The following is a 24,006-nucleotide window of genomic DNA, read 5'->3' on the forward strand; positions in this document are numbered from 1 at the left end:
GCCATTTGTAATTTATGTACAGTCTCATCTATATTTTCTTTTTGTATATACTAGATATTCTAATTCATAGAATTATTTTGTCATATGCTGTCAGGTAGAAAGATATTTATTTTAAAGTAATCTATTGTCTGAAGATAATTTTGTAGTTTTAAAAATTCCATGGAAAGATGTCAAGGATTCAATTTGAAATTTTAAATGCATTTCAGTCTTTCCATAGTTTCCCCAGACTACAAATCATTTCCACCTCCTAAAATATTTTTAGTGTTCTTTATCCCAATAACACTAAGCCACTCAGTATTTTGTGAAAATACTTGAAAATTTTACATGCTTTTTCTTGCTATTATTTTTATCTCAACTGTTTCTTTACACTCATTCTAGCAAAATTATGCTCAACATCTCTGGGGTCTAATTTAAATGTGACCCCTTCCACAAAAATATCCTAATTACCCCAAGCTAAAATAATATCTCCTTTTGTCTGCATTTGATGGCCATGATCTTATAATTCTTATTTTCTTAAATGCTTTTATTAGTGCATCATAGTTACACATAACTGTGGGGTTCATTTTGACATAATCATACATGCATGGAATATAATTTACTCCATTTTACTCCCCAATAATTCTTCTTATCATTATTTTGTACTTTATTTTATACTACTTTATTCATATATTTATCACCTCCCATGTAACTCTGAGATCCATCAAGAGACTCTTCTCCATTTCATCACTGAATATTAAATAGAACATAAAATACTACCAATTACATAATATGTTCTTAACAGATTTTGCACCATGGACATAAATGAGATTTCTAGAAAGAGAAGAAGTCAAACAAGGAGATAAGAAGAGGGTGCACATATGTTTAGAGTCTGATTTACACTAAATGCCACTCACTGTCTTGGCATTTAATGTTCTGAATTCCCTGAGTATTGGAGTTTCCTTGACCACCCAGAAATGAGAACAAAAGCAATTAAAGGAAGACATACTTAACTCAATATCATTTAGGTAGGAAGCAGCTAAGCCAAGATTCAGCTAGGGTACCTTTACTCTGAGACTGACTTGTCTACTTTACTAAATCTTTACAGTGAACTTTTTCTATCCTGTGTTAGAGGAGGAAAACCATAACAGCATAGGTCTAAAACATTATCAGTATAGTCATCCACAAGTGTATAGCTGGTAGTAGTTAGAAGCTAGTTCAATTATCCATTTATGGAGTTTTACAAGGAGGAAGGTACAAACTTGAAACAAAGGAAAATTCAACACTAATGGAATTGGTCAGAAATACTGCAGTAAAAGCTAGGAGAAAACATAGAATCTTGTGTACTAGTTGCATCTCAAAAACCTCAAACATGACTGAAAATTAGACAGATAAGGAAGTCGTATTATGTCTATGGGCAGGCTCAATGCTGTCTTATCATACATATACCTCAAGTTGTTATATACCTGTTTCAAGAATTGAAAGCCATTCAAGTTTTGAAATATCTTGCATGAATCCAAAAACCTTCTAATTTAGGGTACATCTTTATCAAGTGTTGTCTTATAAAAGTGTATAATCTTGACAAAACAGAAGAAAGGGAAATATTCATTCATTCATCTTTTCATTTATTCTTAATTAAATTATTCATATGTTGAATCATGTATTCACATAGAAATTTCCTACGGGGTTGGGATGTGTTAGGCAAAGCTCTAAGGGCTTTTAGATACAAATATGTAACATTTATCGGTTTGGGGCACTATTATTATTAGGTCATATTGACAATTTGAATCCATAGTGAATTGGCATACCCAACCACCTAAAATTATTAAAATGAAGGGAAAGATACTAACTCCCAAACAGGTCAATGAAAATATTAATTTTACCTAAAAAGTGTGATAAAAAACTAAGTAAATAAATGTAAAAGTTACAAAAATTGAATGTTTTTGCTCACTACTTCAATCTCATTGTTTATTCTCTTTAATCCATTTTTTCTCTCAGAACTTCTGGATAAAGTCTTTCGGTCATTCTAGGCTGTTTTTATTCTACATATTCCTCACTATACTGAACAAAATAGTCTAATCAGTTTTTTGCTGTTACAAAGGTGAGTACCTAGAGGTACAAGCATAATGTTTTGGAGTTGGAGCTTGCTACTGAAAGCACAAATTAAGCTGCTGCTATATTTGATATTAGACAATGGAGCACTCTTTCTAAACTCAACACACTTTTAGCTGTACATGAAGCCATTTCCACTCAATGAGAAGACAGTATGGTCACCCATGCAATAGACATTTAGAGGACTTTTGTCATAGAAAGATCGCATTTATACAGAAAATTACCAGTTGTTCTACATAATTCCCAGAGTTGTCCTAATACAGGCATAAACAGTCACTACAACATCTATTTGAAGAGTTCCAGGTTAGTCTGTCATTCATACTGTGACTCCTTTATGCCTGTCTTTAATGCTTGAAATTCATCACTTCATTTTTCTGAGAAAAATATTCATCATACAAAAGTACATATCCTAACAAATTTAAAGATATTTAAAACAGTAAAATTATATATTATTAAATGTGACTCAGGATTTCAAGGTTATGTAAATTGTACATGGAGTAACTGTAATTTAACTTATGAATGTTGGATAGTACTGCTTATTAATAAAAGGGGCCACAATTGTGAGTTTTCCTACCAACAGGGATTGTGCAGTGGATGTGTGCTTGTGTGTGTGTTTGTGTGTGTGTGTGTGTGTGTGTGTGTGTGTGGTAGGGGTTGGGTAATGAGCTCTGTAAAGATTAAACTGCTATACAATTGAATGTGAAATTTGTTTTTAAATTCAGTTGATTCTGATGGCAAACGGGCCTGTTCAAATTGTGGAGTCTTCTACAACAATCACATCTAAGATGGAAAGTCACTTTCATCTAAGTCCTCAGTCTGACTGCATTTTAAAGACCAAGTATTTGGCATTGCAACATTTCTTTTGTATTGTCTTTATCAATACAATATGCACTTTTTCTTCCCGTGTGCACATCATTTGCAACATTAAAAATTAATTAAAAAAACTTGCTAATGCTAAAAATGTTAAACATTTTAGTTCTTATAAATATAAGAATCATTGCACCGGGTATGGTGGTACAGGCCTGTAATTACAGCAGCTCAGGAGGCTGAGGTAGGAGGATTGTGAGTTCAAAGTCAACCTCAGCAACTCAGTAAGGTTCTAAGCAACTTAGCGAGACCCTGTCTCTAAATAAAATATATAAAAGTGCTGGATATATAGCTCGGAGGTTAAATGGTCCTGGGTTCACTCCCTGGTATAAATAAATAAATAAATAAATAGATAAATAAATAAATTGATTCTGCCTTAATAGTTCCTTAGTATTAGTGACTCATATTTCACTTTGAATAGAAATCTTCAATATTAATACTTACAGCATTAGATTCTAGTAATTCTTTAGTATAACCCAACAGGCTAGACTGATATTTGAAAGACGATGTTCAACAGTTAATACTGAATTGTAAATGGGCAGTACATCATGTCATTTTTCTGTTGAATGAATGTAGAATAACAAGATATAAGACCTAAATGCATCCATCTATGCTCACAATAATAGGCGTAAAGGAAAACTGTTATAATCCACTAACTAAGCAGTTACTATATGCTAATACAGTGTTGGTTATTACAAATATAATATGTGTCTTATTTCTTACAAATAATTTCCTCAGAAGGTACCAACACAGAAATAAAGGCACAGAGATATTAAATGATTGTCATAGATCACACAGAGAATGGAGAGTGTAGTAATGATGAAAACCTAGGTCTACCTGACTCAACTAACAATACCTTTTCTTAATCCCCTTACCATCATTGACTATAGACTAAGAACTATTTTGTCATCCAGAGAAACCATGCTTATTAAGTAATGATTTACTTGTCTCAGCTGTAGATAAATCCAAATGTAATAATGCAAATCAAGATTTCTAATCGGCCCAAAACAACCAGCTCTTCCACAATGATTTGGCCTAATAATTTTCAAAAATCTTTATTTTCACATTAATTCATTTATTCTGCCATCAGAGTTAAGTTGTTATGATTCTCTAAAAATGGCAAAACTTAATAAATGTGTATTTCTACACTTTCAGAATCCAAGAAGTCCAGGACTTAGGAATCAATAATTTAGGGAGCAGTGTTAACTTCAGATGACAAGAGGCAACTTCAGTGAACAGCTCTTTACTCAGTGGTTAGGGGCAAGTGGAGATACAGGAGGCATATCAACTCTGGACTTTCCTCACCTTTAAGGTCCTAGAGTTCAGAACGGAGCTCACCTTCCTTTTTGCATCCAGAGTTCCCTTCCTTGCCCATTTCTTCCCAGTACTCCTCTCTTGAGTCTGCCAAATCAATTCAGGCTTTGCCCTCCTGAATTAAGTTTTCTTTGAAGATCAGTTTCCACTCTGCATTTTTCTCTCTCTGAACACCTGCAGTCTTTGTAACTAGAGTCCCATCTGTTTAGGAATTACATGTATAGGAACTGTCCTAATCTCATGCACCAAAACCATCTTTTGATTCTCCAAAAGACCTGTGTTTTCAAGAGACCCTGTATCTTAACTATGCCTGAGATTTTCAACCCTAAAATTACTTATATTTCAAATGTTCTCTAAATCCTTTCTGTTTATGGGTTCTTTGTAAGAACATTTTTTTCTTTTGGTATAATCACTCCATAATATATTACCCAAGCTTGGATGCTTTTGAGAATGGAAAAGGGATTTGCCAGGTAAAAAATGACTGCCCTGATTAGCTCATGCATATGGTCACCCCAACACTAGAAGCATCAGTGTCATACACCTTCAGGTGTCCCCTAGAGAGAACCAGTAGTATATCTACCCTGCACTCCACAGTCCCCAACCCACAATTCTTCAAGGTCCCTCAGTGTTTTCTGCTTGTTTTTTTGAAACTGTAGCCCCTCAGTCCTGGACAGCACACTGTTCCTCATTGGAGCTGGTGGGTGGCAGACCAGTGCTGAGGTGGAGAAAGTGTTCAATTTTACCTTCTACTTCTTTTTTTTTTTGCCATTTTCTAATTATTGTTTTTTTACAGGCTGCATTTTGATTCATTGTACACAAATGGGTACATCTTTTCGTTTCTATGGTTGTGCATAATGTAGATTCATAACATTCGTGTAATCATTCACGTACATAGAGTAATGATATCTGTCTCAATTTACCATTTTTCATACCCTCCCATTTCCCTCTACATAATCTAAAGTTCCTCCATTCTTCTCTCACTCCCCCAACCCCCATTATATATCATCATCCACTTATCAGGGAAAACATTCATCTTTGATTTTGGGGGATTGGCTTATTTCACTTACGATGAAATTCTCCAATTCCATCCATTTATTTGCAAATGCCATAATATTATTCTTCTTTATGGCTGAATAATATTTCATTGTGTATATATACCACAGTTTCTTTATTCATTCATCTGTTGAAGGGCATCTAGGTTGGTTCCACAATCCCCTACTACTACTACTACTGGGCATTGAAATTCAGCAGGAACTTCTGAAGGTGATTTTCTTCAGTGACTGTGCAGTCAGGTGCCTGCCTCTTTCCACTAACTCCTCAGTATGTCAGACATAGCAGTTCATGTTTGAATTGCACCTTTAGGTATGGTTCAAGTACTTTCCCATTGGTCACCTAGAATCATTTCAAGTACTCCCTAAAATCTGGTAAGAATAAGAATTCAGTTTCTAGAATATTCTTTGACTGTTAGGAGAGTGGACAATCAAGTGCTCAAGAAGTATTCCTTGAGGGCATTTGTGTGTAAATTCAACTTACAGGGACTTTGCCTACAGTTCAGCCAAGATTGCCTGATATTGTATATATGCATGTATGGATGGCTACAATTCACAATGTAATTCGTAATGAATTTCTCACTAGTTCATTCATTGTGTTTCAAGAAAGATTTGATGGTGTCAGTCTCAAAGGAGAACTTTAGAAGCTTTGTTTATTTGAATATTTTGTTAGAATTACCTTCTGTGTCTTCGTGCCCTTTCTCATTCACATCATTTTGTAGGCAATATTAATAATTGGTAATAGAAGGTAAGTTTAAAACATAGTTGTAAAAATTCACATGCTTCGCTCTTCAGTTGCAATGCACAATTATATGAAATCGAGAAGTATTTTATTCCCATTTTACTGCTGAGAAAATTGAGGTTCTGAGAGTTGAAGAAAATTTCCCAGATTCTAACAACTAAAATGTGACTGAACCATAATAGGAACACTGTATCTTTTGGAGCTGCTTTTGTGTCCTTCAAACATGACAAATGGCTTTTCATTGCAGCATATTTTTTTCAGTAGCCTTCATCAACACCAAAGATAGAGACTTGAAAGATGGGTAAAACACCAAATGTGAATGCCAATCATCATCCAACAGTCCCTCTCATAAAGTGCCCATTTATTTTTATACATCATGGATCTCTGTTTTCAATTGAATTAGCTCTTTTTTTTTTGACAGCATATTCCTCTGATTTGAATAATTCGGTTTTGACCTTAAATTTATGTCTTTTCACATTCTCTTAGCTAAATGTCATTCCTGGGGACACATAAAGAGTTGTCTGTTACCTTTTTAATCATTAGTATCACCTTCTGAACATCTTGCATTATTCTGCTGATGCTGGAAATATCAGAGCCTCATTTTACCCAGATCAGCAATTCTATGTACGCCAATTTATGCTACTTTGCAATTGTGGAAGAATAGGCATAGGACTTATGTCCTCTCAGATGAATTCAGTTGCACTTCCATTCTTCCAATCTGAACACTACTTCTCCAGTGCTGATCTGAAAATACTAGACATGTGCTTTTATATCCATCTTCAATAAGTCTCAGAATAAAATGTGTGCTATACTGTGGTATAGAATACATGGGTTTGGGTTGAAGTTCTGACTTTGTCACTATCTGATGATGGGCAGGCTACTAAACTATCCCAAGGTTAAGTCTTACGTTTAGTAATTATTACGATAAAAAGTCCTATTTTTAAAAATACTTGATATAGCTCAAATACTGAATATATAGGAGCTGTCCTTAAAATGAATAATAAAAATTTTCATTAAGTCAGCAAGTAGTTAATAATTTGTTTTGTTTGCTTTATTTAAGAAATGTAGACTATAATGACTTAGAAGCTGTATTTGTTAGGGTTCCCTAGAAAAATGACCACTAAGGTGCCTGGACACACACAAATATAATATGCATACAAATATATATTTATATCTAAATAACTATATATTTTAATGAATTAGCTCACATGATTATAGAGACTGATAAGTCCCAAGATCTGTGCTCAGGAAACTTGTGATCAAGCAGATCCAATGAAGTTCCAGTTCAAATGCTGAGGTTCAAGACTGGGAAGAACTAATGATTCAGTTAGATTCTGAAGGCAGAAGTTAACAATATTCCAGCTCAAAGACAATCAGGGAAAAGGAACTTTCTCTTTTTTAGGGGAGGGCCAGGTTTCTTTTTCATCTTCTTCTTCTTTTTTATAAATTCAAGCCCTCAACTATCAGAGAAAATCCACCCATATTAAAGAAGACAATCTATTTTATTCAGACTATTGATTTAAATGTTAAACTTATCCAGAAATGCCCAGAGTAATCTTTAATCAAATCTTCATATACTATGACCTAGTTAATTTGACTAATAAAGGTAAACATTAGGGAAGCTATAGTGGGTAGTAAGTAGATCTGGCACACCTGCCACTCACCTGAAGACACATGGAGAATCTAAAAAGTTAACCAACTCAAAGGTTAGTGAGCTTTGACAGACAAGAGCTCAAGAGCTGGCACAGACTAAATCAACTTCATCATGAGATAAAATTCAGAAAAAGAACATGAACACTTTATTTTTCATTTGAAGTAATTAACCATTATTTTCATTGGATAAATTACTTTTGAAATGATTATGTTCCTTTTTGCCTCAGACATTTTTAACACAAATACTTTCCCAATTGAATCTTCTCCATTATAGTGAAATAATCAGCTATCTTGGTTATCCATCTCTGGTGAATGGTATTTCATGTAAGGAAGGTAAAAATGTAAATGTGGAGTTCATTGAGGGCATGATGGGGTGGAACTTCCATGAGAAGTCCACTGGAAAGCATGACTTTCTCAAGCCTAAAGGAACACACTGCAGCGAAGAGATCACTGAACTGGGAAGTGGAAGACCAATCATTGATGTCACATGACCATGAACACTGACTGAATCTCTCTGGGATTAAACCCTTTCATCTGTTAAATAAGAAGATGCAGGGCTGGGGATATAGCTCAGTTGGTAGAGTGCTTGCCTCATAAGCACAAGGCCAAAAGAAGAAGAAGATGCTGTAGTTGATGATCTGTGATGTTCTTTGTTCAGGAGATTTTCTAAGAATTTCTGTTTTTTCTTTTAGTGCAATTCATATGTGGTGAATTAAGTTAAACATAAAACTCTATAACCCTCTATCATTACTTCTCTAGAGTTTGTTTATGTTTATACAGTCATTTTTTGTTTTACTCTTTTCCTGTCATTCCTGGCCCTCACCTCACACCTATTTCTGTCTTTTCCACCATACTTATCTGCCCTAATCAACTTAATGTTTGTCCTTGAATGATTTCATCTAGCATTCTTTTTTCTCATTATATATTGTTTTTGCAATACATCTTATTCTAATACTTTTGTCTGAACACAATGTTATCACACATTCTGTAGTTATTTTCTCTCCCACACAGTATTCCACAGTTAAATGTTTACATACTTATTCATTCTATGAGAGGAAGACACCTAGATTTCTTCCATCTATCACCCACCCATGCAGTCGTTGCTGGAAAAATTCTTAGGTAACTTATAATTTCATTGGTATTGTGAGTGGCTTTCTTTATTTACCCTCCATAATTTTTAAAATTGTTTTCATCTGGTAGGAAGAAACGCATCAGTTTTTGGCTATTTTGTTTTTTTAACTTCTTGCTTAAACATCTTATTAGTTTTAATGGCTTAAGTAGAGTATTTGTTTTTTTAATAGATTATATTACCTGCATTAAGGTCTTCGTCTCCTGATTTCTTAGACTTAACCCTTTTACAATTTTTTATTTTATTATAATGATAGGAACTATTGGTAGCAATCATGGCATACTTCTTTCTTTCATAATCTAAAGGGAATGAGTCCAAGTCTGTCAATTGATAGAGTATTTAGTATATAGCCTTAACTGACTGTGTTCAGGAAGCTACATGCTATTTCTAGTAGTAAGAGCACTTTCAGTAAAAACAGATAATAAACTTAAATATTTTTGCTACATTTATTAGTATACTCTTGTGATTTTTCTCTTTTCACTCAGTTAAAACAGTTATTCCTGTTAATAGAGTTTGTGATATTAAAATATATTTGCATTCATGGGGAAAATCTATCATTTTAAAATATCTAGATATATCAGTATAATATTAAATGAAAATAAACTATACTTTTATTTTTAATATGCCTTTTATTACAGAATCAAAGTTAGATTAGCCTCATGAAAAAAATTAATGAGTTCTCTTTAATATGCATATTACAAAACATGTGATATAAAAATATCTCATTTTAATATTTTGTTTAAACTCTCATGACTCTCATGGGATGTTTCTAAATCTAAAGCTTTTATTTTCCATTTCAGTGGAGTTATTAGGATACTTGATGAGATTTTCAAAAATTTTAAAGGTTACTGGTCTATTCAGGCTTTGTTTTTCTAGTTAAGGGATTTTTAGTATTTTATATATATTTCACAATTTTTTTCTAGGCTTTCAAATTTATTATATATTTGTTGCCATTATTATGGAATTAATTTACGTTTTTTATTTCATTTGTAACCAATTTTCCATTTTTATTTTACATTCCTTTTATTTGAGCATTGCATTCTTTTGACCTCACTTTTATTTCCACACAAAGCCTTTGGGTTTGTGAAGCTACATGTACATTCATGTAAACAGCACATTCATCACAATGTCATGTTTATAGTAGACCATAAATAATTGCTGGAAGAATGGCTCGCAGTTATTTCTCCCACCTTAATGAGGTCTTGGAAGTGACAAAGAATTTGATAAAAGCAATATGCTATATATACTTAGGAGATCCAGATCAAAGAAGAGATTATAACTGTTCTCAGTGTGATCCTGATCAAGGGCTCAAAGTCACAGAGACAGTTCCCTCAGCATAAAACTTCATCACACTGGGTCATCATAGCATTTAAATAAGATAAATGGCAGCACTTTGTAAACATTTAAGAACTATAAATATATTTAGAGGAAGAAAGGAAAAGAAAGAGGGAGGAAAGGAAAGAGGGTAAAAATAGACCAGGTAAAGGGTTCACATAAAAATGGCACAAGGAGAGAATTATGGGGACAAGTGCAACCAGGGTGAGATGAACAAATCCTGAATGTAGTGCCAGAAACAGAAATTGTGATCCATGTCTGAGTTTTACTGTTTGTTTAATTTCAGATAATTCTCTAAATATCTCATGTATAAAATAAAAAATTACATCAAACACATAAGCCATTTAGAAGTTCAAAAGAGATAATAGATTTGAAAATTCTACATAAACGAAATCATTTTTCTTATAGAAAGTCCTTTAAATAGAAACATACTGTATAATTACCTGAGGATTGATAGAAAATCAGTTTTCTAACAATTTTTTATATTTTAATTCAAAAGCTGCTTGCTGTGAAATCCAAGTAAGATACTATTTGATGATTTCTACAACTAATTTGTTGTAGAGAATATATGAGATTGATAAATGAGTAATATATGTTCCCTCCAAAAACAAAAGCTGGACATCTACAATTAGTACAAAGTTAGACAATGTGATGATTAAAACCCTGATGATAAATTAAAAATCATAAGAGAAACCAATTGTGACTGCAACTAAGAATAATAAACAACAATATATGCTAGACAAATAAGAAAAGTGGAGCGGGGGAAAGATTACAGGATTGGAAAGGAGGGCAAATCACTTCTGAAAAAGGGTCCAAGAGGTCAAGGGGGTGGTATGTAGAGGAGATTGGGAAATAAGAGCCATCTTAATTTGCATTGGTGCCTACAGATGAGGAAGAACGGAATGGAAAATGAAGCACTTGAACCCAAGAGGGCTCTGTTATGTGGAAAAATGGGGAGTCACCTAGAAAGGTTAAATGGGAGGGTTCATGGTCAGGGGACTAGGGAGCACAGGGAAATTTAAGTTAAAGTCTTGCCTGCCATTCTAAAGAATATTGACCATATGTAGCAGACAACTTGAAATCACAGAAGGATTTTGAATAGAAAAATGATAAAATCAGAATAAAACAAAAAAATTATGGCAGAGAGTCCCATTAAGAAGTCACAATGATTGACAGATGTGAGAGTGACAGTAAGAAACATTGGACACAAATGTTTCTGAGCACGGAGAATTATAGACTTGAAATGATTCAAATATTAAATGCACAACAACAGAGTGATGTATGTTGAACAATTATTATTACACTCAGTATTGTGCACAGAAGCAAAAGAAATGGGGAAAAAAAGATGGCTTGGATATCATGAACTTGTACAAAAAATAGAAACAACTGAGTGACAGATATGTAGCTGATAAGTACCAAAGAATGGAAAAACTCAGAGGAAGAATGGAATGTTATAAAGACTATAAAAACAGATGCAAATTAGATATAAAGAACCACAATTTTATAATCTGGGTACATGAAGGTTTATAGAACTTAAAACACTCAGTTTTAGAAAGCTGTCCCTCTTTAAGAAAAAATATGAAAAGAATAAATATTAAATAGTCTTAAAAGTTAACATTTATTTAGATTTTAAAATTGAGTAATGAAATTCATAATAATAAATTGCTTGGTGGTCAATAATACCATGACTATCACTAATCCAGAAAAATGGCATCTATAATACTCTTTTCTTATTGCTTTTAGTTTACTTTTTGATAATTCTTCACAATAATTTTAAAATTTGCCAGAGAAAGTAGATTATTGAGTTCTCAATTTATTACATCTTAGTACTAATCATGTCATTTTAATTTTCATCTACATCTTGTTATTGAAAATGTCATATAAATATTATATTAAATTTAGAAAAGTATCAGTTTTATTTTCATATATGATTTGTAAGGGCTGAAAGAATTTTTCAAAGATTAACTCTAGCTCTGTAATTTCTAACCTCCTGTCTCCTCCACTTCCCACATATCTTTTGCCTCTGGTTGCATGGGATATTTTAGCATAGGACTTTGATCTCCTTGCCTTTTGGTCAGCCCAGTGAACAGAAGGATATTTTCCGGGAGATTTTATGACACTTGAATGGATCTCAATATATTATCTCTGTACAGATATGGCTGTGACTGTATAAACATATGTCACCAAACACAAACTACATGGAAACCTAACTGTATCTTAGATAGATCCCACAACTGCTCCTGGTGATTCCAACATCAAGAACCAAGAGAAAAATTATGACAGAAAGGAACTTGGCGTGGAAAGAGAAAACCAACCCAATAAATTTTACTTAAACAATCTTATTTTTGTGATTTTTACTAACAACAACAATAACAAAAAGTCATGTGCATACCTTAAAATACCTGGAAAAGGACCCATGAAACTAAGGAAATATACATTTTATAAACTTCATGGGACATTTGCCTTTGAAAACATATTTCAAACACATTTTTATATTTTTTTATGAAGAATAAGAGTTTTCCATTAGATTGGTTGAGGATGAGAGGCCAGTGGCACATCAGGGAGAAATATCCAGTCAATGATAATTATAATTTGGAGGTATTGGAGGGGAGACAAACAGTAGGGCAATTGCCCTTGGAAAGGTAGTCACCCAGGGATAATAAATAATTGACGATTAAGATAACATACAATACAACCTCTTTAAACAAGATGGATTTGAAGAAAAGGCAGTCTAATGAACTATGTTGAAAAGTATACAAACGGTAATAGAAATGTGGCATGGGACTGATTTCCTCTCCTCTATGACCATATGCTTGCTGAAGGCACTAATGGTGCTAATTGCTTGGGGAGGATTCTGTGAAGTGTGTTTTATCTGTTTTGCTGAGAAAATCACAGAAAACATAAACTTTCAAGATTGAAATTTGAAGCCTTTCACAAATCAGCCACAATTTACCTTCCTAGGATCTTATATTAAGAAAAAAAGCATGATTTCCCATTTCCATAGGCTAAATAAATCCCCATTCAACCAAAAAGCAAAGGTTCTCCAAATTAACTTTTCATGGATGGATTGCTTGACACCATTTGTGAGCCAACACAGATGGGGATGCGCACTGTAGTTCTGCTCCTGAGTACGATACTCTGATCACTCAAAAATAGCAAACAGTGTAAACAACATGACAGGCAGAAAATGAAGGACCTTGGATACCTAAGGAGTCCCTGAATAAAAGCAAATCAGTGTTATTTCATTTTTAAGTAATTGGCTATTTAGAAACTTGGGTTTAACCCAATTAGATTATCTAACTAAACTAGAAATTGTGGTTAGCATCAAATTACATTTAACATCTTAGTAATTAGGCATAGCCCAGAGAGCTGACAGTTAAGCAGAGAACCAGTTAAGGTTCTGAAGTGGTATAGAACACAAGGTATGAACTGATGGGAAGAAGTTCCTATCCTCAAGCCAGAGGCTAGAATTAGATATCATCACTGAAAAACATGGGAAGGACAATGGCTATTCTTCAAGGAAAACATGAAGGCAAGAGAAGAGGAACTGGATTCTTATCTGACTTTTCATTGTCAATAGAACATCCCTGGACTCGATGGGACTCAGGATTGTTAACTGTGAGTGTACCAGAGACTACAGAATTTTGAGAATTTTAGTGCTCTCTGTTGTGCCTGGAGTGACATAAAGCACATTGCAGAGGTTGAGTGGTTAAAAATAAAAACAAAAACCTTTGTTTTCTGTTCCATTCAGATGCTTTCTTATACCATCACTGTAATCAAGATGACTCTGCCATTTTAATTTTTATAACTTGTTCATGACAGAATGATACTATGTATCCATATAATTATCTGCCAAGAGAATTTACCAGGTTCCATCCTTGGAGGAATAAATACCATCAAGTTTAGAGTGTTAGATATTTCTACTGCATGTTATAGCCACAGGAATTTAATATGGCTCTATAAGGAGTCAGCATTCCACACTTCCATGATTGGTGGCTAGATAGAAGGTGACATCATGTTTCGCTTAGTCATCTGACTGCAAACAATTGGTGGTAAATGTCACATGATTATAAACAGCTAAAGAAGCTGGAGAATTATTTCTAGTAAAGATCTCCCCATGACTGTCACACATGAATGCTCAAGCAGTGTTCTTTCTAAACATGTCCCAGTAGAGGGAAGCATGTAGGAATGGTGATTTTGCCAGGCAGTACTCCATAGGATCAAACCATAGGGCACACATTTTGCTAATCCACTGAAAGACACCATGCATTTCAGAGATGGTCTTCTCACAGGTCATTTGTATGAGCAGATCTTTTTATCCCAAACCCCTCAGAGCAATGAGTCTTCATGGTGGAGCAAGGAGAGGAGGACACTGATATCTATGAAGTTTTCCTCTATAGGCATTCACCCTCTTTGTGAGAGCTCATGATCATAACTATAGGAATGAGGACAGGCTTTTTAAGTAAGTATTTCTGGTCTGAATCACAGCCCTCTCAACCAGGAGATGCGCAACCTAAAACAAAGTGTTTTGCCTCTCTCAACCACACATGTCTGCTTCCTCACCTCGATTTTGGTATCTGCACTCTTCTGCAAGAAAGCAAATGACAGGAACTAGGTAGGAACTAGTGAATTTTTGGAATCAATAACTGTCTCTGTTGGTCATGTTATTCTTCTCGACTCCTCCTTTTTGATGTGATTTTGTTTGTGGCACAAGTAGTGAGCTTATGTTTTCAAATTGAGCAGTTCCTGTTTGACATACTTTACTTGAAACCTTCAATGTGTACACTACAGCTTCCTAGAGCTATTTTAAAGCTATTTTAAAAATAGCTCTAATTTTTCTAGCAATAATTTTTCTCTAAATAAGTGAACAGTGGAGAGTAGAGGTCTGCTACAATTGGAATGTCTCCCCTAAGTTTCTGCATTGAGAACCTAATTCCCACCACAACAGTGCTGAGAGGTGGGACATTTAAGACATAAGTAGATTTTAAGGACTCTGTCCTCATGGATAGATTAGTGCTGTTGCTGTGGGAGTGAGCCCCTGATAAAAGGGGCTTAGCTCCCTCCTCTCTTAGGCATAAGTGATCTCTTGCCATCTGCTTTCTGCCCTGGGATGATGCAGGAAGAAGGCCCTCATCAGACTCAAAGCTCTGGACTTTGGAGTTCTCCATCTCCACACTGTAAGAAAAAATCTTTCTTTGTTCCTCATCTATTACCCAATCTCAGATATTCTGTTATAGCAACATAAACAGACTAAGACAAAGCAGTTCCATAAATTGGCAGTTTTTCAAGAGAAAAGCAAAGAATTTACAAAAATATTTAGCACTTCAGGTTTTTTTTTTTTTTTTTTTTTTTAGTAATACAGGACTTGTTGTTTGAATTCCTCCAAAATCCATACACATGTTATTTTTCTGAAAAATCCCCTAACCAACACCAAAATGATTTCTCTTCTCAAGATGTTCATAGTCCAGAGGTGGGGCTAGGGAGCAATATAAGCAAGAAACTACAGCATTCGTTGACTGTAATGAATATTTATCAAGCATTTGACATACCTTAGGAAAAGTAGCTAAGGTAGTGCAATTGACAGATGCAGAAGAGCTCATGCATTAAAAGAGATCAGAGTCTAACGGGAAAGAAACAGATATATCAATCATTATATTTCTGTATGATAAGTAGTAAATTCTGTCGAGATTTGTGGAAGGCAGCTTAGTTTTTCTGTGTAAAATACAAAAATAAGTTTTCTGTAAGTCTTAATCATGAAATTCCTTTAGAATCTTTGTCCAATAAAAAATATTCTCATACCTTCTTGCATTTCCTGTTTTATCTGTCCAGAAAGACCAATCAAGCTTTCTCTTGGCAAAGTGCTACATATCCTCAAGGCCTGATTCTGTCCCTCTATCTGTGATAAAACTTTCAAACTTTTAGGCAGAATTTCTTCTGCTCAGCATAATTCTACATACATTTATGAAGATAGCACTGTGGCTATTTTATTACCATCTTAAATAAAGTCATACTTGTTCACACTACTCTTTCCCCCATAATGTGGGACTTCTCAAAGGTTGGGTTCTCCTTCCTTCTGGGGCTTATAAACTTTAAGCTTAGTACCCAACATATGCATGTCTTGTAGAAGACCTATATACTAAAGGAAGGAATGTGTGACTTTCATTGGGACTTCTGTGGTGATATGGAAGCCAAGTGTATATTCTTCTTTTAAAACAATTTAAGGTACTTGCATTTATGCATAAATTTTTAGAAATAATTAGATAGGCCACCTTTCCCAAATGAAAATACAGTTTTAACAAAGTCTAGAGAAAAACAGCATGGATTTTTGAGAAACACAGTGTCCTAATTATGTTTTTTTACTTGTCATTTTTATAATTTTTTCCAAGTATTTTAACCATTAAAAACCTTCACCTACCTTATAATATTTTTATAGATTAAATATTAATTTTCTATATGACTCAACCAAAAAGATTGGCATGTTGAAGTGTGCATATTTGGGGATGTTAACCAGCTCAGGTAGAACATTATTGTAACTCTAATACAATACTCATCTACCTGGGGTTGTCCACTGGCATTCAGCAACTCTCATACATTTTTTGATACAAGCGCATTTCATAAGAAATGGCTTTCAGATCCGTAGATAAACTGATGCTCCACATTTTTCCAGTGTTGAAGGGTATATCACCTTGACAGTGAATGAGCAGCAAGGAAATATGTGATTGAAGCCATTATCAGGAGACCTAGCTAGGGAAAATGATTATTTCTCAATATTCTTGCAGCTTTTTAAGTATGAATTAATGAAATGTAACTTAGCAAAATGATTTCAACTATATTAAATGCAATAGTCAGTGAAAAACATTCTGGATTCCAGGTAAAGTTGGTAGGATGATGATCTGACAGGCTTACGCTGGTCTTTGGAGAGCTTTTCTTTTCTGGATTCATAAGTTTTCCTACAAAGAATATATTATTCTGCATTGATTTGTTGCTCTAAATATTTTGATTCCATGTCAGATGCATCCCATTATAACATCATCTAGTCTTTCCCACAAACTAGCTCATACCTTACTGCCTATGATTTTTCTTACATATATGCATTTATCCTTCAAGAGTTAAGCAACATCTCTTCCCCAAAACCATCTCTGAGGCCTCTAGATTGAGAAATGACCCTCCTCTGAATATTACTTCTATCACATTTGTACATTTTATTTTTTGAACTCTAAGTCAGTATTTCCCTTATGAAAAATGATGGTTTTGTGTCACTCATCTCTGAATCGAGCAAATATTAGATACTTATAATAATGGACGCTTATTGAAAACTTATCTGAACCCACAAAGAAAGAAATGATATTGTGATTGAGTAGGTTTGGGTGAATTTGTAATTCTATGTCCATGTGCTGGATTACTCCTCAGCACACCCGAGACTTGTTCCATTTCCCTTACACTTTACAGTCCAGCAGATGGTTTGGAAATCTTCTTAGTGTTATGCTTTCATAAAGGTTAAAGGGCAATGGGAAATACAATACTATTCTGCAACACTAGACTAGATTCTGCTTTGGTGTCTGATCCCTTGTGTGGTATTTCTGAGGTCTGGCTTACAAGTGTCCAGGTAATTGACTGAATTGGAATTGACTGAGATTTGGGGTTTGTTTATCCAGAGCCAGCTTCTGCATTCTCATAAGAACTAATTCAGTCCACAAGGCATTTATTGGGCACCTAATATATTAGGCAAGACTTGAACATGTCATGATCTGCACTCAAAGGAAAGGAAGAAAACTTGGTAAATAGACATGCAGCTGTTCATGTGTGTGAACCTATGTGGGAATATATATGGGGGAATGTGCATCCATATATTTAATTTTCTAGCCTGCATCTCTTCCCAGCCTCACAGGCTGCCATGGAGAGCAGAATGCATTGGAAAATGATGCAGTGTGAACAGCTGTACTCCTGAGTCTATTTTGGACACTACTACAGTTCACCCCATAGGATGAATCCTCCCTCACTAGTGACTTTCCAATGCACACAGGAGAACAAGAGAGGTTTATCTTAAAACACAATGGACTGGCTTTCATTTCTTAGGGAGAAGATTCATGTGTGTGTGTGTGTGTGTGTGTGTGTGTGTGTGAGAGAGAGAGAGAGAGAGAGAGAGAGAGAGAGAGATTTTAGATGAAAGTCTTCATGCTGTAGAAAGGGGGAAAAGGAGCAACCTATTTCTAAGATTAGGCAGGTAATTGAGAACACAGAGTTATTTCACCTCCCTGGGGTAGATAGGCACATAGCCTGCCCTTAGAATCAATAATCAAAACAAATCTCACCCCAGCAGGACATACGGTATCTGTCCAGTTAATAAAAGCTGGGGCTCCTATTTTTAGAATCATTCTCACACTGCGGAGACAGCAGTGACACAAAGGAATTTTTGACAAAAGCCACCAACCCTTTTCAGAAGCCAGTTTCCTTTAAATAGGCCTCTTTCTGTCTTTTTCTTTCTTTCTCTCCTGTTCTCATTAAGGCAGGACTTAGGGAGGAACTCACATTTTCAAAGCCAAATTTTCTGTTATCAGAGTTGACTCTGAATTTCCTATTGAATGAACAAAGAAAGCACTTTGTGTGCTTGATAAAAAAGGTATGCTTTTGTTTGTTACTGTTGTTTTTTTTTTTTTTTTTTTTTTTTTTAGAAACCTCAGGGAACCTGGGGATTTTAGAATCAGCACTTGTGGATTTCCTGCCAAATCTCTGAAAATCCCATTGTTGCTTTAGGGGGAAAATATTTGGTGTTTGGGCTGAAAGTCTTCTTAGGTTTCCAGAGTTTGAGTAAAATAATTCCCAATTGAGATCAAAGGTAACAAAGGGTTAAAGGTCTTTATAATTGGACAGGAAAATGATACCCAGCTGGGAGAAGCAGCACAAGGAGAAATATAAGATCAGGATTGAGTGTATTTTTAATATGGCTGATCAGTGGGTGCTAAGTTAGGGGTTAGATTGAGACAAAAAGTTCTGGTATGCTCTTGCGTGGAAGAATAACTATAGTAAACTGTACATTTCAAAAAACAAGAAAGGATTTGGACAGTTTTACCATGAAGAAATGAAAAGTATTTGTGGAGATATGTATATATGTACGTGTGTGTGTGTGTGTGTATGTGTGTGTGTGTATGTGTGTGTTCAACCTGATTTAACATTACAGGATATATACATGTACTGAAATATTACACGGTTCCCTAAAATATGCATACTTTTTGTCTTTATTAAAATGACATTTTAGAAACATCAAAATTAATAAATAAATGTAATTTTAAAACATGTTTCTTTCTTTATCCCAGATCTGTAGAGATATCCTTAGCTTCCACGTCTTGAGAGGAATCAGAAGAGCCTCTCTTTAGTTCATGGCTAAGCTCCCACTGTCAGTTATTAAAACATATTATAACAAGTTATATTTATAAATTATCCATTTGGGAGGAAGGACAAAGCAAAATACTATAGATTCTAGAGAACAGCATCCTAATCTTTGTCTGAGTCTTAAAGGGAGTCAAAGGAGAGAGAACATGTTTTCACTTCAGACAATATGGACTTTCCTCTTCATCTTTTATCATCTAAACCATGCTGGCAACATTATTTCATTTCTTCAATTCTTGGTTTATTCATTTTTAAAATAATGCATATGCTTTATTCATCATGATTATGAATAAAGGCCTAGGAGCGGGTCCTAGAAGCTTGAGTTATCTCATTTGATACTCAAAGCAACTTTCACAGGTAAGATAATATTATTGTATCTCTTTTTCAGATAAGGAAACTAAAGCTTTGGGAGCTCAAGCAACTAAAATGCAAAGTGGGGATAACGTGCAAAAAGGTAGTTAAAATGTGAAAAGTGTGCAGCAGGTATAACAATAATGCTGATGCTGCTGGTGCTGGTATAGCCCTGGAGGGGCTGGTGGTTGAAATCCTGCACTGTGGACTAGGGCACAGACTCCAGAGGAAGGAACTAGTGGGAGGGTGACTGTGCAGGTCCTTCAAACTCAGCCCAGTCTCTTGCATCGAGGAGCAATGCAAAAAACCAGCATTGATTGACATTGCCAGGATAATGTGTGGGCCATTAGGACTTTGGAGGCCAGATACAGTCATTTTTATGGAGCACATGCCACAAAACTGACTTATCTGTTCAGTACACTATCAGAGATGATGAGCACAAGGCTTGGGTAAAGAAATATCTGTGATGAGGAGTTATGGAACTCCAGGGAGTGTTCAGAGTGGGTAGCATACTAACACTTCCTAAAAAAGTGTTCAGTGCTTAGCTAGAATTTTGCCTTAAGCATCTGGGCTGTTTTAAATTCAGGTTTCAATAAAACTCAAACCATCTGGACTTTTTCAAACTCAGGTTTCAATATTGTTCAAACCACCTATAAAAATGCAAGTAGGGTATTAATACTAAGCTTTTATACTTGTGAGAAATAAATGAATTTAATATGAACACTTGGCAAATGCATTTATGTTGAATACAAGCTCATTTAATTAAAAAATTGTGTCTTAAATGGCATTGATTATAAAAATGAGCTTGCATGTGTTTTAAAATACAAGTTCCATCAGGAAAATATTTTAAGGTGGTATTTGATATTGGAAGTTGGGTAACTGGGAAAAAGGAATCAGAAACCATCCTTCTTACCCCTTCCCTGCCCTTTTTTGGCAATCAGTTTTTCAGTAATGATAACAAAATATGAATTATTGAATATCAATTACGCCCTTTCTTCCAATGTCTTTTATTTTAACCTCACAAATCTTTGGAAGACAAGTTCTTTATCTTGCCTTTCAAGATGATGAATTGGGGAACACAAGGATGAAGTCACTGAGAGATACTGCTGCTCAGTGGAAGGACTGAGATGGAATGCACTACAAAAACCACATTCACATTTGTAGCAAATAAAACAAATTCTACCTCCTTTAGCTCTAGGTACTTCTACAGTGTAGTCTCTTTGTCTTGTTTTCTGATTCCTCCTAACTAATTCTAGGCAAAATGCCCACCTAACTCAGCTAGCATCTTCTTTCTTAGCCTGACGGCCTTGAAGAGGAGGGTGTTTTTTCCAACTCCAGTTGTTCTCATGCATTTGGTGTCTAGGGACCCCCAAAGGCTATGCTGGAAACCGCTGTTCCTGTTTAAGAAGGCGGCAGCCACGAGTATCTCTGTGGAACTTGGTGATTCCCAGAAGGGATATCTAATTGAGAAAGGGGGATGAGAGCCTATGTCTCTACCCCTTAAGATAATCATGGTCTACTGAAAGAATATGGCTTCAAGCAGATGATCATCAACCAGTAAAGGAAGTGAACAAGGGGGCACTATAGGAAGAAAAGAGAATGCACCTAACTTAATCTCAGACTAGACGGCAGGGAGGATGCCTGGAGAAGGGGTGTGTGAAGTGGGCCTTGAAATTGAATCTGAAGTACACAGGAGATATGGAAAGCAGCAGATGAGAGGCAGGTGGTGGACAAAGTACTGAATGAGCAAAAAAAGAAGAACTATCAGTTTTTCTGTTTCGATAGCATACGAAGTGTGATATGGCAGTGCTGGGAAATACATTTGAAGAGATAAGGCATAATTTCATTCCGGGTGACCCTGTGTGTCATGGGAAGCACTTTTGACTTCCAGCTCTAAAAGGAGATAGGAATGACAGAGAAGCCCAGTAGGAAAGTTGCTTCTCAGACTTGCATTTAGATTAAAATACTACTAAAAGTAATTCTGTTTTTTCTACAACAGTGACACTTCCCAGAGTTTTGGTTCCTAGCTAATTGCCCCTGAAGATAAGCTAGTTCCTTTAGCCCTTTTCTTTTTTAGTTAGGACCCTATTGCTCATTTCAGTCTGTCCTAAGCTGTCATAAATTCAATGACTTTTGGGGTGTTAAATTACTATGGCTTCCTTAGAATTTACTTCATTGCAAAATCCAAATGCACTGTTCTCATTTAAGTGTGAAGTTTGGAGGGAGAAGCAAAGTTTATTTCAAGGAGTATCTCACTAACATGCACAAAGAATGAAGTATACTAAGGATGAGGACATGAAGCCCCAAAGACCACACGTGGCAGAGCTGTGATTTAAAGCTGGGACTGCCTGTCTCTAGGGCCTGAGCTCCTACACATTATGCAACATGGATTATTAGCACTGAGACACTTTTCACTCTAGCTGTAGAAAGTAACACTAGGATTGACAGAAACAAGATCTCAGATTCGTCTGCCAATTCTGTGGCCAATTTTTATTATTTTAATTATTAAAATAAACAACACTTTAGATTGTTGTCTTGCTTTACAGCATCAAAGCACACACACATCTCCCTCTTCTGTCTACAAATGAAGGTACATTGCCGGAGTCTAAGAATCATTATGTACTCTGTAAAACTGAACAGTCATCCCTAAGCAAGCATTGCCATTTTAGAAATTCCTCAGTCATCAACATGAGTGACAGCAGTCACCAAGAAATTAGATGCAATGCCTAGAGGGTAAATTGTGCATAAAACATTTTTCTCATGCCATTTTCAATCTTTTTTCCCGTAGCTGAGACAGTAAGATAAACACATACTACCTCAATGAAGTCAGTTAACTATAATTGGGTAGAGAATCATACCCCCAGTAGAATAACTTTGTACTGCCTAAAAGTCAATGTGGCCCTTGCTAGAAAAGTAACTTCCAAACTTGAAGTCATATAAAGGTCTTCTCTTAAGCAGTAGAGCAAAGTATGACAGACCTAGAGGGTTGGGTGACTTGGCATCTCTGTGACTCCTGGGGATGGATGCAGGAGCAGTGGACATGGAATTCTCTGGTAGCAGTTACAGGGGGAGAAGTCACAATGAAGGACAGGCTGTCTTCATATCATATCCCCGCACTAACTCTCAGGGCAAGAATAATTGCAGGAAATGGACACGTGTGTTCCATGAAGAGTCAACAGGACAGATCCAGCACCTCCTGGTGAAGAAGAGAGGGAGGGAAAGGAACTAAAGGAAAACCCTTCTAATTGAACACACATGCTTAATTGCAATCACTGCTACCATATTTGAGTGTGGGACTTCAGTCTACCGAGTTTCCCACTGATGTTTGAATTACTTCTTTTGACTTGTTTGAGCATTTGTTCTTCTTTCAATTGTTCTAAATTACTTCATGAAGAAGGCATTTGCTTTAGTTGGGATCAGTTCTAGCTGATACTGATTCTAACTCCATGTCATAAAAGCTAACTGGTCCCATGGATTTGCTTCTTCTAGGAAGTTTCCCTTCCCTTATCTACAGTGGCGAAGAGGCCATTCTCCCACATCTTGGGATACAATGACAGTTTGATGATGGGAAGCCCTGCAACTTAGTACCTGACATGTAGGTCAATTTAATATATTGTCGAATTTATAATTATTTTCTCAGTTTAGTAAATATTAAGAATTGTCAATTATAATTTCTTATTATGAGCAATGTGGTTTAGGGTGTTTTCCTCCCAGAATGTCTAAAGCACTTCTCCCTTAGGAACGTTTTACATCGATGATTTTCCCTTTTGTAGGATTTCCTTCTTTAAGACTGAATATTTCAATTATATATACACCACATTTTAAAATTTCATTCTTTCTTGATGGATGTTTGTTTCCACATCTTGGCTATTGTGAACAGTGCTGCAATGAACATGGAAGAGCTAATAGTTCTGTGAGATCCTAATTTCAATAGTTTTGGGGAAATATTCACCCAGAAGTGGGATTGTTTGATCATGTGGAAATTCTATTTTCAATTTTTTTGAGATACCTCCAAATTAAGGTATAGAGTCCATCATTTGCATTCCCACCACGTAAAAGGATTTCAATTTCTCTACATTCTTACAACACTT

General features: G+C 35.3%; 1 pseudogene; it reads right to left on the reverse strand.

The window, feature by feature from the left end:
- Positions 1 to 21,291: 21,291 nt before the first annotated feature.
- Positions 21,292 to 24,006, reverse strand: part of LOC124959609 (phosphatidylethanolamine-binding protein 1-like) — a 30,119-nt pseudogene continuing 27,404 nt past the window's right edge.

This window comes from Sciurus carolinensis, chromosome 11, assembly GCF_902686445.1.
Source record: "Sciurus carolinensis chromosome 11, mSciCar1.2, whole genome shotgun sequence".
NCBI classification, from domain to species: domain Eukaryota; kingdom Metazoa; phylum Chordata; class Mammalia; order Rodentia; family Sciuridae; genus Sciurus; species Sciurus carolinensis.